Source organism: Larus michahellis, chromosome Z (genome assembly GCF_964199755.1).
Source record: "Larus michahellis chromosome Z, bLarMic1.1, whole genome shotgun sequence".
Classification (NCBI taxonomy): Eukaryota; Metazoa; Chordata; class Aves; order Charadriiformes; family Laridae; genus Larus; species Larus michahellis.
In genome coordinates this window covers 82,260,624-82,274,418 of record NC_133930.1, presented here as the reverse complement: position 1 = coordinate 82,274,418, position 13,795 = coordinate 82,260,624, and the positions used below count along the sequence as shown (strand labels likewise).

Here is a 13,795-nt window from a genome sequence, read left to right as displayed (position 1 = left end):
TTATATATCCTCTATAGACGTGTGTGTGTGTGCCTGTCTGTTGCTTTCTTGGGTAAATATCATAACGGTGAAGGCATTGGAAGTTTAAGAGAGTGATTTCCAAGAACGCCCCCCCCCCCCCAAACTCTCTCTGACTGTAGTATAAGTCAAGAAAATTAGGCAAATGTTTGGTGAGTCCAAAAATGAAGCTCCAGTGTGCGCTACCAATAGTTCTGCAGGAAGCTAATGGCATAACTGACATAAAATGCAATTTCTGGTAAAATTAAAATCATGTGTATCTCATATTTGGTTAAAATATGTCTTTTCTTTTAAAAGAGGTAAGCAAATGGAGTTTTTGCTCAGGCTTTTCATTTGCTGGGGTTTGGCTTTAAAGAACTTTTATGTTGATAAGAGTGATGCTAGATATTACTCCACGCCATTTACCCAGCACTTCTTTTTATTCAATTATTTAGCAAGGTTAAGTGAAACAGCATTTAGTTTACCAGCCTTTCGGCAGTGCCATTTACTGAATCAGAAATGCATTATAGTCACCAAATAAAATTAAAATTATGTGTACCAGGACTAATTAATTATATTTATTGCAGACAGTAAATATTCTTGCATATAATTATTATGTTATAACTGTAAAAATAGATGAGTTAAAAAAGCCAATATACAAAGGGTGTATTTAATAAATCAGGCACACAGGGCTTACAAACTTGCTATTTGAAGTGGACAAAGTGCAGGAGTGGTTTTGACTGCAAAGAAAGCCTATCTCTCCCTCTATCCATCTATCCAAGGTATTTTAAGGCATTATTATTTTGGCATCTACATCCCAATTAGTGACAAGAGCTACAAAATGAGCTCCCGTTTCCATTGCAGCTTGCTGCGGATGGCACGAATAAGTTTATTTAGCAACAATAAGCGTAATGTTGTAAGTGCCTACTCCATGAAGTTCTTGGTCATACCAATGCCTGCACACACAAGCGTCACATTTTTAGACCCGTAGCTGGGGCATTCATTAAAACTTTTCTGCATGCAGACGCAGTGCTCAGTCCCTGCCTTATAGTTTTGGGTAATCACCGTCCTCAAGTGGCAGCCGTGTGGCTAAATGTATTGCTTCATGGAGAGGTTTCATCAGGCATCTGAAACACATTCGACATTAGGCCTATTGAGAAACCGTCTTTGTTAGCAGGGTGGGTTTAGCTGTGGCTTTCTCACAGGTTTATGTGTTTAATTAGCTGGCAGAATGGAGGAAAGAGTGGGAGCTGAATGTGGAGGAGGGCTTGCAAAAGAAAATCGTGTGGAAGCATGGTGCAACTCTGAAGGTGTCAAACACTATGTAATAAAAAAATAAAAAATAATAAAAAAAAAGAATGAACAACAAAAATAACTAACTTTTCCCTGCACGAGAGAGACCTAGTTGCCTTTTCACCTGACTTTTTATGCAGCACAAATAATTCGAGAAATTAGCACATAACGAAATACCCAGCAGACAATTTACTTGAGTGTGCTCAGCTTCAAGGGGGTGTCTGTATCTGAGCTACAGCTGTAGATTCATGAGGAACAGAAACCACATGTTTTAAAATGCCAGCTGTTCCTCCCCCTGCAGCTCACTGGTTACGGGTTCAAATGTTGTGGGTCAGGCTGGATATTAACACCACTGAAGCCGGGTGAAATATTCACAGCACAATGTGTCTACCTCTGGCCAAAACACGTTCACACAATTGAAACAATTGTGCCAAATGATGAATTAGTCATCATTTTATACACACATGGAAATATAGGATTGTGCAAAAATGGAAAATTAAGTGAATTTTTTTTTATTGCTTCTCGTTTTTATTTTGAAGTGCATTAGTTATAATTTGCGCAGCAGTAATTTTGATTTTCCTGAGGGTAGAGAGCACTGATAGAAGCCATTTGCCCTCATTTTCGTACAAGGAATAGCCATACTAGAGTGCTATATTACTCCTTGCTGGCCCTATTTCTCTTTGCCCAGTTGGAATAAAACTCCAACAACAGCAGGAAGTAACAACCCTTACAGTCAGGCAAACATAGTAGAGGAATTGATTTAATTCTCATTTATCTTTGAAGTAGAGCTGTGAAATAATTATTTCCCAATCCAAAGCAACACCTTTTCTTTAACCAGCTTTAGATCCTGGGTTTGGTTTACCCAAAGTGACATTACAGAATTTTCTAAACTATGATAAGGGACATAGTGGCATCATGGTGTCTAAGATCTCTCCTTCAAACTTTTAAAATATTTTTGTCATTTTTCACAAAGAATACTTTACCGTGGAGGGATTAAAATAGTCAGAAGGGTTTGGTTAAGGGGGAAATCAATGAAAACAAATATTGAAATTTTTTCCCTTCCAACCTCAACCATTCTGTGATTTGGTGATTCTACAATCATCTCCGTGCTTCCAAATCCATATTTTTTTTTCACAACAGCTTACCTGTCCTCAAAAAAATCAACATGTAATACTCTTCCATGAAGGTTATCTTCAATTTTAGAAGGGCAGCGCCCTCAGCCTAGAAATTTCTGCTGAAGTGTTCTGGGGGGCAAGGCTTCGTCGGGAAGGCATGGGGCCAGCTCCTCTCCAGCGCAGTAAAACAGTTTGGGATAAGAGAGCTTGTGACAGGAGATATGCCAAAGGATTTATTGATTTTTAGATAGACAACTGATTCTGTGCCCTGATGCAGACTGATTAATAATCCTCCATCGATTTTTCCGTTTTCTTTACAGTAGATATGTTCTTTACCCAAAACTCGCCACATCAATCTTGGATGTGTGCTATTGATACCATTTCATGGCAGGCACATAGAATTTGATTTTGGTAAACTCGGGCTTCATAAGCGTTTATGTTTTATTTCTCTTTAGTCACAAGTATTGATTTCAGTGAGCACCAGTGCTGCAGTAGAAATAAGAAATATTGCTGGGAGCTTACCCGCTGCCCATGCTGCAGTAAAAACCATATCCCAACATACGCCAATACAAAACCAAGCCGGGCATAATTTTTGTTGTATTTTTCCTCACCTAGCCTTCTTGCACCCCGAGCACCCCAGGAGCTGGTGCATGTCCAGCTCCAACCTCTGCACATCCCATACATTAATTTTTGTCAGCCATCGGTTGAACGGTTCCGTTTTATCCAGGAATTACCACAAGCCAAAAAGGTTGCCCTCCTTTGTGCCTGGGTGTGAGGGTGCAGTCCCTGATGCAGATCACTAACAGCAAGATTTTGGCAGCTATACCACGAAATGTTTCCACCTCCACAGCTGTCTACGGTGGAAGACGTGCCTGCTGTATCGAGCAGAAGCTATGAGATTTTGGTCTTTTTGGATCAGACTGTGTATGTGCTTCAGTTGCTTTCCTTCCTTAATTGACCTGCCTACTCATCACTTACTTATGTAAATAAATTGTTTTAATCTGCTCCGCATCTTTTCTGTGTATCATCATTTCTCTGGTGAATTATTATGATATATTCATGCAAAAATCTGTATGTCCTCAGTACTGAATGATCAAACACAAGAAATTTCAAATTAAAAAAAAAAAAAGTAGTTTAAAGGCTTTGAAAAGAAAAAGTATTTTTAAGGAAAAAAAAAAAAAAGTCCTCTATTCTGCAATGTTATTTTCTTTGTCCAGAAATTATTTTGGAACTATGAGGCTGTAGTATATTTTGTAAGAACCTACTGTGTAATTTTTAGATTCTGACTATGTTGGATATATTGCAGGAATAGTTTTTCTTTGTGATTATTCCTGATCCTTTCCTCCCATTTCTTTAACATGGGACAAAATGAAGAAGGAGAAAACAAGCCATAGATGACTGATACTAGCCACGTAACTTTACACACTGTTGGAAGGTTTCCTGCAAATGGAGAAAATGAAAAAAAACAAAACAGAAAGAACTTCACTAAAAAAAGATAAGAACAGGAAAAATAAAATTAAATTAATCTTTTTAAAATTGAGAACTTGAAATTGCTGTGTTTTAGATTTGAGTTCTCTCCTTTCTTTGCGTCATGTATGGCATAGGCAAGACAGATAAACTGTACATTACACGGTTTTCATTATTTCCCCCCCCCCCTCTTTTCTTTCTTATTCTGACGTGTAACCTCAGACAATATGAACTGTCTCATGAAGGATTTCTTAATATTGGCCTGGCCGGGAAGGGAGATTTTCTGTAAGAAGTCAGAAAAGCTCCACTATGAAATTACGCCGATGAATTAGCACACGGAGACAATTGTTTGTGATGGTAATGCATTGCTGTGGTGAAGCTGCCACCAGCTGGAGCCACTCTTAACACGGGTGCTAAGAAAATTATAAAAGCAAGATTGGCAGGAGCAATAGAAACGGATAGGTGTGGAAGAAAATAAAGGGACAGAGGGGAAAAAGACCACACTAATTAGCGACAAAATGAAGTACCTTTACAACCACTTTTCACAGCCTCAGGGAAATAACAGCTTGAATCTAGCAAAGAACAAATACACGCAAAAAAAAAAATAAAAATCAGATCAGCTGATTACTAAGTAAATGTCATCAAGGTTCTAGTGTATTTTGAAATAGCTGAATTAAGTTAATACAGACTTGGATGACATACCCCATCTTTGCCCATAAAGCAGTGGCGGAGAAGGCTTCCTTCAGGGTTGCAGGGAATGCAGCGCTTGGTCATTCGCAGCTCTCATTTAAGCAGCGTCTGTTAGCGGCCACTGTAAATAGAAAATCATAACAGATAGAGCAACCCCTTTGAACAGCAGCCACGCTGTAATACTGCCTTGAAATGCTATATACCTGACATCTCCGCCCTTTCGCTGAGAATCAAACACAAAGTCTCGTGCAAACTTCAATTCAAAGACTTGGGATAAGGAGTAGTCTTTACATACCACTTTTATGAACGTTTATCACATAGCAAGATGCGGGGAAAAAAAAACCAGCACAGCAAGAGTTGCGCTTTTTTTCTTCCTCCAAACCGAAATGATAACGTCCATCATTTTTGTTGTTAGCCATTATAAGCTGGCTGCCTACAAGCTGAACGGGATGCGAAACTGGTGGTTAGGCGGTTTGCTTTCTGTCAAAAAACAGGCTTCTTGGAAGTGATCTTCCCTGTTATCCCAGAAATTAACCAGCTATCAATTAACCCAGGGACGAACAAAGCTAACTCTGGTAAGCTTTTGTCCCCTGGATGCCCTTCACTATGTAACACCCAGCAAACTCTTTTATCACAACAGGGTAAGAACAGTTTTGTAGTCGCATACACATCCTATTGTTCCCTTTTCGCTCATATGGTTAAATGACATGCTTTTCTTCCCGGCATGCACCTATGATTTTAAGCCAAATAATTTTAAAGTACCAAGGCATTATGATAGTTTAGATTTCCAAGTGATATTTTAGTAATAGACACCAGGCCCTTTTTTTTATGAGGAAGTACATGGGAATAGTCCTCAAAACATAAGCACTACCCGGTGAAGCATATTCTGTAGACGTACTGAGAGACAGACAAGGTAAGGAAAGGACAAAAACGGATTAAAAGATTTTTTTCTTCTGCCACTTAAACATGCTATAGAGAGAAGTATAATCAAAAGATGCAGCAATCTAGCAACTGAGTGTGCATGGGACTTATGGAGAACTAGGAAGGTGCAGCAAGTTCCCAGGGACCACATCAGCAGTGGGACTCCTTTCAAAACAGTCATTTTAGCATGCTTGCCTCTCCAATTTACCGGATCAGACCTCAGTAATGGTTGCTTCAAGAAGGAGGACTTGTTCCTGGTGTCACCATCAGTCAGTGCCTGGAAATAGTGAGTAATAACAATGTACTAGCCCTCCTTCCACTGCTGTGTGCCATAAAAAAGGCTGGTGTCTCCTACTAAAAAAGCAAATTTTTACTTCCAGGTGGTCAGGATTGAGTTTCCTGGTTTTGTGCAGCAAGGGCTGAGACTAGCTGATGGAATATTTTTGGTTTTTCTCTTGATGGAAGGAAGTTGTGTTTTTTCTATATATCAGTGAGCTGGTATTTTAAGTACATATACGGATACCTGAAACTTTGAGGAGGCCTTTCTTTAATGTCTTTTACTTATTAAAAAAAAAATTACATCAAAATTGGTGATCATGTGAGCCACTCATCCCACCAAGCAGAGCATTCTCAGGTTTTACAGTTGACTCTAACAGCACATGTCATTACCAGACAACTTAATTCAGCTTCCCGGAGGTATTGGGCTATTTCCGATGTTCTGTCCAGTCTCATCCCGCTTTAATTAGCCTAGCCAAGAGATAGTTCTTAACTATTGCTGTTTCTGTTGTAAGACATCAACTTTGGCTTCACAGAGTTGAGGTGACACTAAAGGTCTGCAAGAGGGTTGAAATCCCAAAGTGCTATGGATTTCAACAGGAATAAAAGATGCCACCACCTGGGAAAACCATACACTGCCAATCTAGTTCTTCATCAGTTTAGTGCAATTTCAAACCAAAACACATCCCACCCTCCAACTACTACCTCTGTAAACTCATGTGTTAAAACTCCTCTTGTGCCTCTGAGTTGTTGTGTGTATTTAATATATTACCTCTGCCTGACAGAGTATCACACCTGTACTTTTACGGGCATTCAGTAAGGGGTTAGACTTCATTTAAAAACTATCCTTGAATAATTTTGCATGCGTTACTATCTTGACATTGGAGACATTGCAGATTTCACTGTAGCTTCTAGGTACAGTGGTGATGGTACAAGTGCAGAAACAGAGATGTAGAAAACCCCACACATACAAACATGATAAACACATGTATGTATGGTACCTAGAAACAATATAGAACAGGTTTCGAAATTTTTTTTTAATTCTCTTGCATTCAAATACTCAGCCAGCAATAGTTTTATGGAATTTGTACAAAGTGAACATACTGTAACTTAATGATATTAAATGACTCCTCCAAAGATATTGAACAAATCTCCACTTTCCTTACATTACCATACATTGGTAACAAACCTAAGTAATTGGAATGTGTGAAAATTGAGTTCCTTGACGGAAACAACCATCTATTCAGCAAACAAGAGCAGCTGATAAATGCTTCATTGTCACCAATATTCATGGAAAGGGGACTTGAAGAAATTTAGAGGGGGAATAAAAAATAAGAAATATGAAAAAACATTAATGCCATGCTAGAGATGAAAATTGAACAGGAACTTTTGAATGTGTGTTTATAGAAGTGTAATCAACTCCATATAATTTCTTTAATAGAGAAAATTAAATACAGAAATTATGCTAATAAGAGGCTATAGTTCAGAATTTAAACACAGGAGTCGGAAATTGAAGTTACACTTCCCACTGCAACTGAATACGGGCTCTTCTGTCTCCACTGACTGAAAGCCTAAGCAAAAGAGTGCTTATACCTGAAAAAGCGTATACTCATTATATAGGCTCTGTCCTTTTAGAGTGTCCAAGTTAAAACTGATGTTGGTAACTTAGCATTCCATATCGTTTAATTTAGCATAAGTTTAGCATTCGGTTATCTAGAAAACATTAAAGAAGCCTGCCTTCTGAGTCCGTATGAGATAAGCTGAATTTATTTTTTTTCACTTTTGATTATACAAATCAAGTTGCAGTGTGCTGTGTAGGCACTAGGCACCGCAGGCATTGGCAACACCGTGTCCTGAGAGGACTGGTGAACTGGTGTCTGGAAAAAAGTCTGATGAACCTAGTAATCAACCCAAGGTTATAAAGGGTAAGGTATGAATCCTTAAGGTATGTTAGATTGAACACCTAAGCTGATTTCAAAGAAAAATGCCTTCTGTCATGCTGAGGCAACAACTGCTGGCATGTGCTGGGTGGGTTTCTCCCCTGTGGAGGGGCTGGTGTCCAAAACACTGATGGGGGGCTGGCAGAGTGCTGGAGGTGCGCTTTAGGAAGGTGAGATGAGCATCCTTCATCCTGAAAGTGGAAAGGGGAAGGGAAGGAGAGGAGCTCACCCACCAGCGTTTGGTTACCAACACCATGAGATGTTTAGTCATCTCCGAGGGCACATCATGAGGTCCTTGGTCTGAACGGCTCTCTGGAGAAACCTGTTTTCCTCTGTGGAGCCTACAGAGAGCCTAAAAAGCACCTCAAACCATAAAAGTGCCTGGTGAGAAGTCCCCTAAAAGTTCACCTCTGATGAAAGCTGTTTGATTAAACTTTGATCAGTAAGCAATGCACATGTATTTGTGTACATATGTAGGTCTGCATGTATGTCCTTCAGTAGATATACCTAAAAATGGGAATGATTGTGTAAAGCTAGAAAATGTGCAGTAAAGTAATTGCAGCCGGCTTTAAAAATTTACATGAATTCTGTGAACGCCATTAAAATAATTTAGTGAATATATTTAAGATCTATAAACATACTTCCTATTTTGGTAACCTTCATTTTACATCAACTTCAAATACTTATTTAAAAATATAAATACTCAAACTCATGCACGTTTTCTCTCATCTCATGTTGGCTGACGCAGCATCATGACCTCATTGATAAATTCTGCTACTAAATAAAATGGATATTATAGAAAATTAATAGGGCATGACAGTTCATGGGTCTGTGTAATTAGACAACAAACGCCAGCCCACTCTAGTCCAGGTTACCTGAGAGCACTAGAACTTAAACACCATTGAAATGTTAAAGTGAATGTTTGACATCAAAATATGGCTTCCATTATATTACTGCTGCCTTAAAGGGACAGCAAATTATTTAAAATGTAAGATTAAAAACCCCAACAAATCATTCATCTTGGAAACTCTCAAGTGCAGCCTCTTCCTTAGACTGCATTAAATTTATTGGTTTTGGAAGACACCATTAAAATGCAACACAGGAGGAAACATTAACAGATAACTGAAAGTACCTCCTATGCTAAAAATTACAATCATTGCCAGCAACTGGTAGAAAATAGATGGAAATACAATAGTTTGATGTAGTTTACCATCAAGTAATTTGCAGTCATTTGAGTAAATTACAGTGCCTATATACTGTTTTCTGAAACAGAGTTTGAAGAATTACTGCAGCTCTATACCTAGCAAGCAGAGAATATAAACCAGGAAAAATCTTGTAACATTGTGAGCCTTCAGGTAATGTTTTCATGGAGCTCTTTAAGGAAGACAGACTTTGCAAAACAGTTTCTGATGGTTGAATCACCGGGTTCCCTCACAACCAAAAGAGTGATGTTAGACGTTCTTTCTGGCAGCACAGATCTGCCTAGAAATGGGTAATCATTAGTATAAAACTAGCATGTAACATTTGCGCTTGAAAAGTCAAATCAAAATGAAAATACAATTAGCCATAGATTTCAGCCAGTTAATTATTCATCCTGAGCAGCATATAAAAATGTAAAGCTCTGTAACTGGCAAGCTGTATTTATAAAACCTGTTCAAGACATTGTACTCTGAAGCTTATTTTCACAATAAGCTGAAGTAATTTTCACAATATGAATGGTTTAAATCTCATCTCTATATTGCATATGGATTTTACCATTATCAAATTTGCCATTAACAAATTGTGTAAAAAAAAAAAACCAACCCAACAAACAGCCAAACAGATAGCTGCAAAACTTGGTACTTTGGTGTCAATTTAAATAGCAATTAACCTTTGTAATTTTTAGACACAGGAATGTGCAGTTAGCTTAATAGGGGAGGATTGTAATAAGTATTTATTAATGTTTTAGATTAATGCAAGTTACAGTATGAAATCACAGGATAATCCTGATGGACTTGACATGGAGAAGGCAAACAAATGGAAAATATTAAATATCAGCAAGGCAGCTATTAGGATAAGGATAGTGTAAATCAATCAAAAAGAATATGGACATAAACATATGATTATAATATAATTAATTCATTTCTTTATATCCTTTTCAAAAGCATAATTCTTCCATTATTCTGTGCCTTTTTATCTTTTTTTCCCCAGGATTTTCTTCAAATGCTTTCACAGCACTAGTGAAATACAGCAAATGTTCAGCAGTAAAAGCTATTTTATTTCTCATATTCATAGTATGAACGCATTATTTTTAATCTTCTAATTTTATTTTACAACTATCAAAACAATTTTCACCTCCGACATGTGGATTCAGAAATTCTGTAACAATTTCAGCTCTCCCAGAAATACGTTTGGTTACCAAAAGAGGCTTTTCATACAGAATAGTGCAAATACCTCCAATAAGACTATTAATAATATATAGAAATACTGCATTTCTTTGATAGTGATGAATAATAACATTAGTGTTTAGATCGTTACGATCTTGATGATGATTTGATTCTTTGGCCAAAATTAATTCAAAAGCCAAATTTTTGCACAGTTTATTGAATTTATGTATCACTTTTACATAGAACAGTGATGCTGTTTAAAACCAGATTGTTTTCATCATTATTCTATTTTTACTTCTTTAAGCAATGTCCTTGATTCAGGGATCTTCTGCCTATGACAAGGAACACCTGTAGACCCCTGGCAGGAAAAAAGGAAATTAAATCCCGAGCAAAATGTTCAAAGCAAATAAATTCTTCAGAGGCTGGCCCGAGACTCTCTGTTATCAGAAGAAAGATACTTGTAGGATTAAATGTGTGCTTATTCATGTTTCATCATTTCCTACCATGGTCTAAAATGCGCTATCCTTTAAATATAAATAAATCACTGACAGTTAATTAACACACAGTCCTACTAAAGAGCTCTCCTCAAAAGCAGGCAGATTCAAGCTATACAGAGATGACTGCCATGAAGGGAATTTTTGTAGTGGGTTTCACAAATGGGTGATAAGACAGGGAGTAATAAAAGTAGCCTAAAATATAATATGATTTTGAAAAACCGTGGGGTTTTTTCGTTGCTTTCCAGAAGCAGTCTTTACAAATGTTTTAATTTGTTTCATTCACACAGTTCGTTCAAAACCAGCCTTGTAATAATTAAGGGCAACCTGAAGTCAGTGGCAGTTGTGATAATTGCTCAGAACAGTAAAAAAAAAATCAAAATGAAAAAAAGCCCCAGAGTTCTAACTTTAAAGTTGTTTGTGGAATTTCTTGTGACAGTCTGAAGGGTGAATCATTAGTACTACAGGGACAGCTACTGTCTATCTGTGACTGATAAAGCTGGTATAATTGTATGACTTTCTTCTGTAAAGGTTTAAACAAAAGTAAATAGTTTGGTTTCTTTCTTTATAAAAAAAAAATAATCCCTAAACCGACACAGCAAAAGGACGGGAAAGCTTAGCTGTGTTCAGTGTCCGTTGATGAAAGCACTGTTCTCTGAGCCATGCTGCCATTGTTGGTTTTAGTTTAGCTCCCTCTCAATCAATACCTAACAGGGCATGATTTAATAAGGTTTTATAATCTCCAAAAAATGGGGGGAGGGCAGTGGTGGTATTGTCATTCATCAAAGGGGGCCTTTCAGGTTTCTTTGCTTTCACCTGCTGGGACCCATTTGGTCTCTTTCAAAGAGAATGCAATGACAAAATGAATGAGAAATGCTAGAATAAGAGTCCCTTATTCTACCCGATAGTATAATCAATGAGTACTTGTAATCCCTATTGTACTTCACAGAGGTAGTTGTAAGACAATTAAATCTTGCTTCTCAGGCAAATGATTTTGGTAGTTAACCTGAAACAGCCAACAATATTGTAGACAGTGAATGCATCTGAAGCAATGATGTAATGGGATACTGCTTAGCTAGAAAAGCCTGGTGGTTTGGGTTTTTTTGGTTTTGTTTTGGTTTTTTTGCTAGCCTGGAACGACAGTACATGTGAGCTATAATTACAGAAAAATACTGGGGAAAAAAAAGAGCATATTTTAAATTTATTTCTCAAAGGTGCGAAAGGGGTGAATAATCCATATATATGCTCTTTTCAATGCAGTTTGTATCTTAAATGTACAACAAGAGAGTCTTATACTTTTATGACAGTCTAAATTCTAAACGGGGGGGCTTAATGAATAGCAAACATTTACATAGTTAACATCATCATGATGTGACAACCAATTTAGCTTTAATTTCATTCGCATCAGCTAAATTCAATTCTAGCCTTTTTCTTCCTTATTGAATTCCTTGCATGTCAAAAGGGAGCTTGTGCTGTTTTGAGGAGGCATGCATTCATTCTGGACTCTGCATTATTTGTCCACCTTCTACCACAACGACTTGTTTTCTGAAAAGCACTTGTCTCCTGCATCATATCCATTTATGTACTCCTAAAAATTGCGTTTTTGCTATTAGACTCACTCTTGCATCATTTATGTATTTCAGCAGATTTGTAAACATTTGGTGCTATAATTAGAGTACTCCACAAAACAGAAATGGTCAAATAAGAATTGTTTTGTCTCAGACAGCAGAGACAGAACATACCAGAGTCAGCAGATGTTATTTGAGCCCCTACTTTTATATAATAAATGAAGGGAAATAAATGTTATTTGCCATTTGTATTATGAAATATTTCTAATGTAAACATGTATACTTTTATTGTTTTAAATAGCAATTGTGCCAATAGTAGAGATTGGATTGCCAGTTTTCACTTCTTCACTCCAGATTTTAAAGAAGAGAAAAAGGCAAAATCAAGCCCTGACATAGTTTTACACTCTTCTGTTGGAAAATAGCTCCATTCTCTCCTTTTTTTGAGTGTAGGAGTGTCTCTCTGTCAAAAGGTCTATGACAGACACCTGAGATGATGCTTTGCATCGGATAAGGGACAGTCCTCTTTCAGAAGGCAATCCACCTTAGGAAGATGATAAGATTTACAATTTAAAAAATACTAACTTTTCTACTAACTTCTTCTATACAACCTTTTTTTTTAGGTGGTGCTATCTGAATGAAGTCACAGAAATACAGCAAGACTCTCAAACCTCTGTCCATGAATGCCAGTGGAAAGACTCTAATCCGTGCCAGCTTTCCAGGTTCCACATGACCATTTCGTGATAAATCCCATGAATGTTGTTTTGTACTTTGAATCATAAATACTTCTAATCTTGTCTTAAAATTAAAGTTCCGTTGTCAGGGAAAGGCCGCATAATGCATTTTAAAAATGTCATACGGAGTAGCCGTTCTTTATAAATACTACCCTGCAAAGCAGAGCTGGGACGTGAGAGACCAAAAATATATTCATCTGTGCTTCAACTGAAAGGAGCGACTCTAATTTTGGGCAAAGAACATCAAGTGTTATGATTGGTTCAGACTAGATATTGTGCTAAGATTATTCAGCGTTGAGTAGGAAAAAGTGTTGCTTGTGGGATATGGTGGAAAAGGGCATAAAAAAGAAGAGGGATGCTGTTTAGTAATGGTTCGGAGGAGAAGGCAGAGGGAAACCATGACGGGGGTTCCCAGTGAGAAAAACCCTTGCCCATATGCACACAACACTGCTGCCTACTACCGTTTCTTCTTCTTACTACGAAAGAAACTATGGTTTCGGGTGTTACGAACCAGCTGAAATGCAAGCCTGTGTTCAAGCCCAGCTGTATTCCCTCACTGCACATTAATTTGGCACCTACATGGTGGCCTGATGGACTTCTTGTTATCTTCTTGCTCTCCCTTTCTTAAGTCTCCTGAGTGAAATCCTGTCCCTTTGTGATGAAAGTCCAATTTGCCGTTGGTGCTAGCAGAAGCATGATTTGGTCTCCTGAATCAAACAGGCCCTCCCTGACTCAACATGCCAGTAGACAACCCACGGCAACAGCACCAGTAACTGAGGTTTAACTCAAAAACAGTGTCAGTCACGGTTTTCGGTATAGAAGCTCCTCTAGTTTTTTATACAATGAAGATATCTATAGTGTTAACGATTTATGCCCATGGAAGCTACATTTATTACTGTACTTGTGTGTTTCCCACTCTAAAACAAGGAGTATGAGA

At 37.7% G+C, this 13,795-nt stretch overlaps 1 long non-coding RNA gene across 1 annotated transcript in view; it reads right to left on the bottom strand.

Moving 5' to 3' along the window:
* The window catches only part of LOC141736035 (uncharacterized), an 87,322-nt gene that overhangs the window by 8,111 nt on the left and 65,416 nt on the right, over window positions 1-13,795 (bottom strand). Inside the window, exon 2 of the long non-coding RNA XR_012584887.1 lies at window positions 4,575-4,683. This is a non-coding gene — a long non-coding RNA (uncharacterized LOC141736035). The remainder of the gene's footprint in view (window positions 1-4,574; window positions 4,684-13,795) is intronic.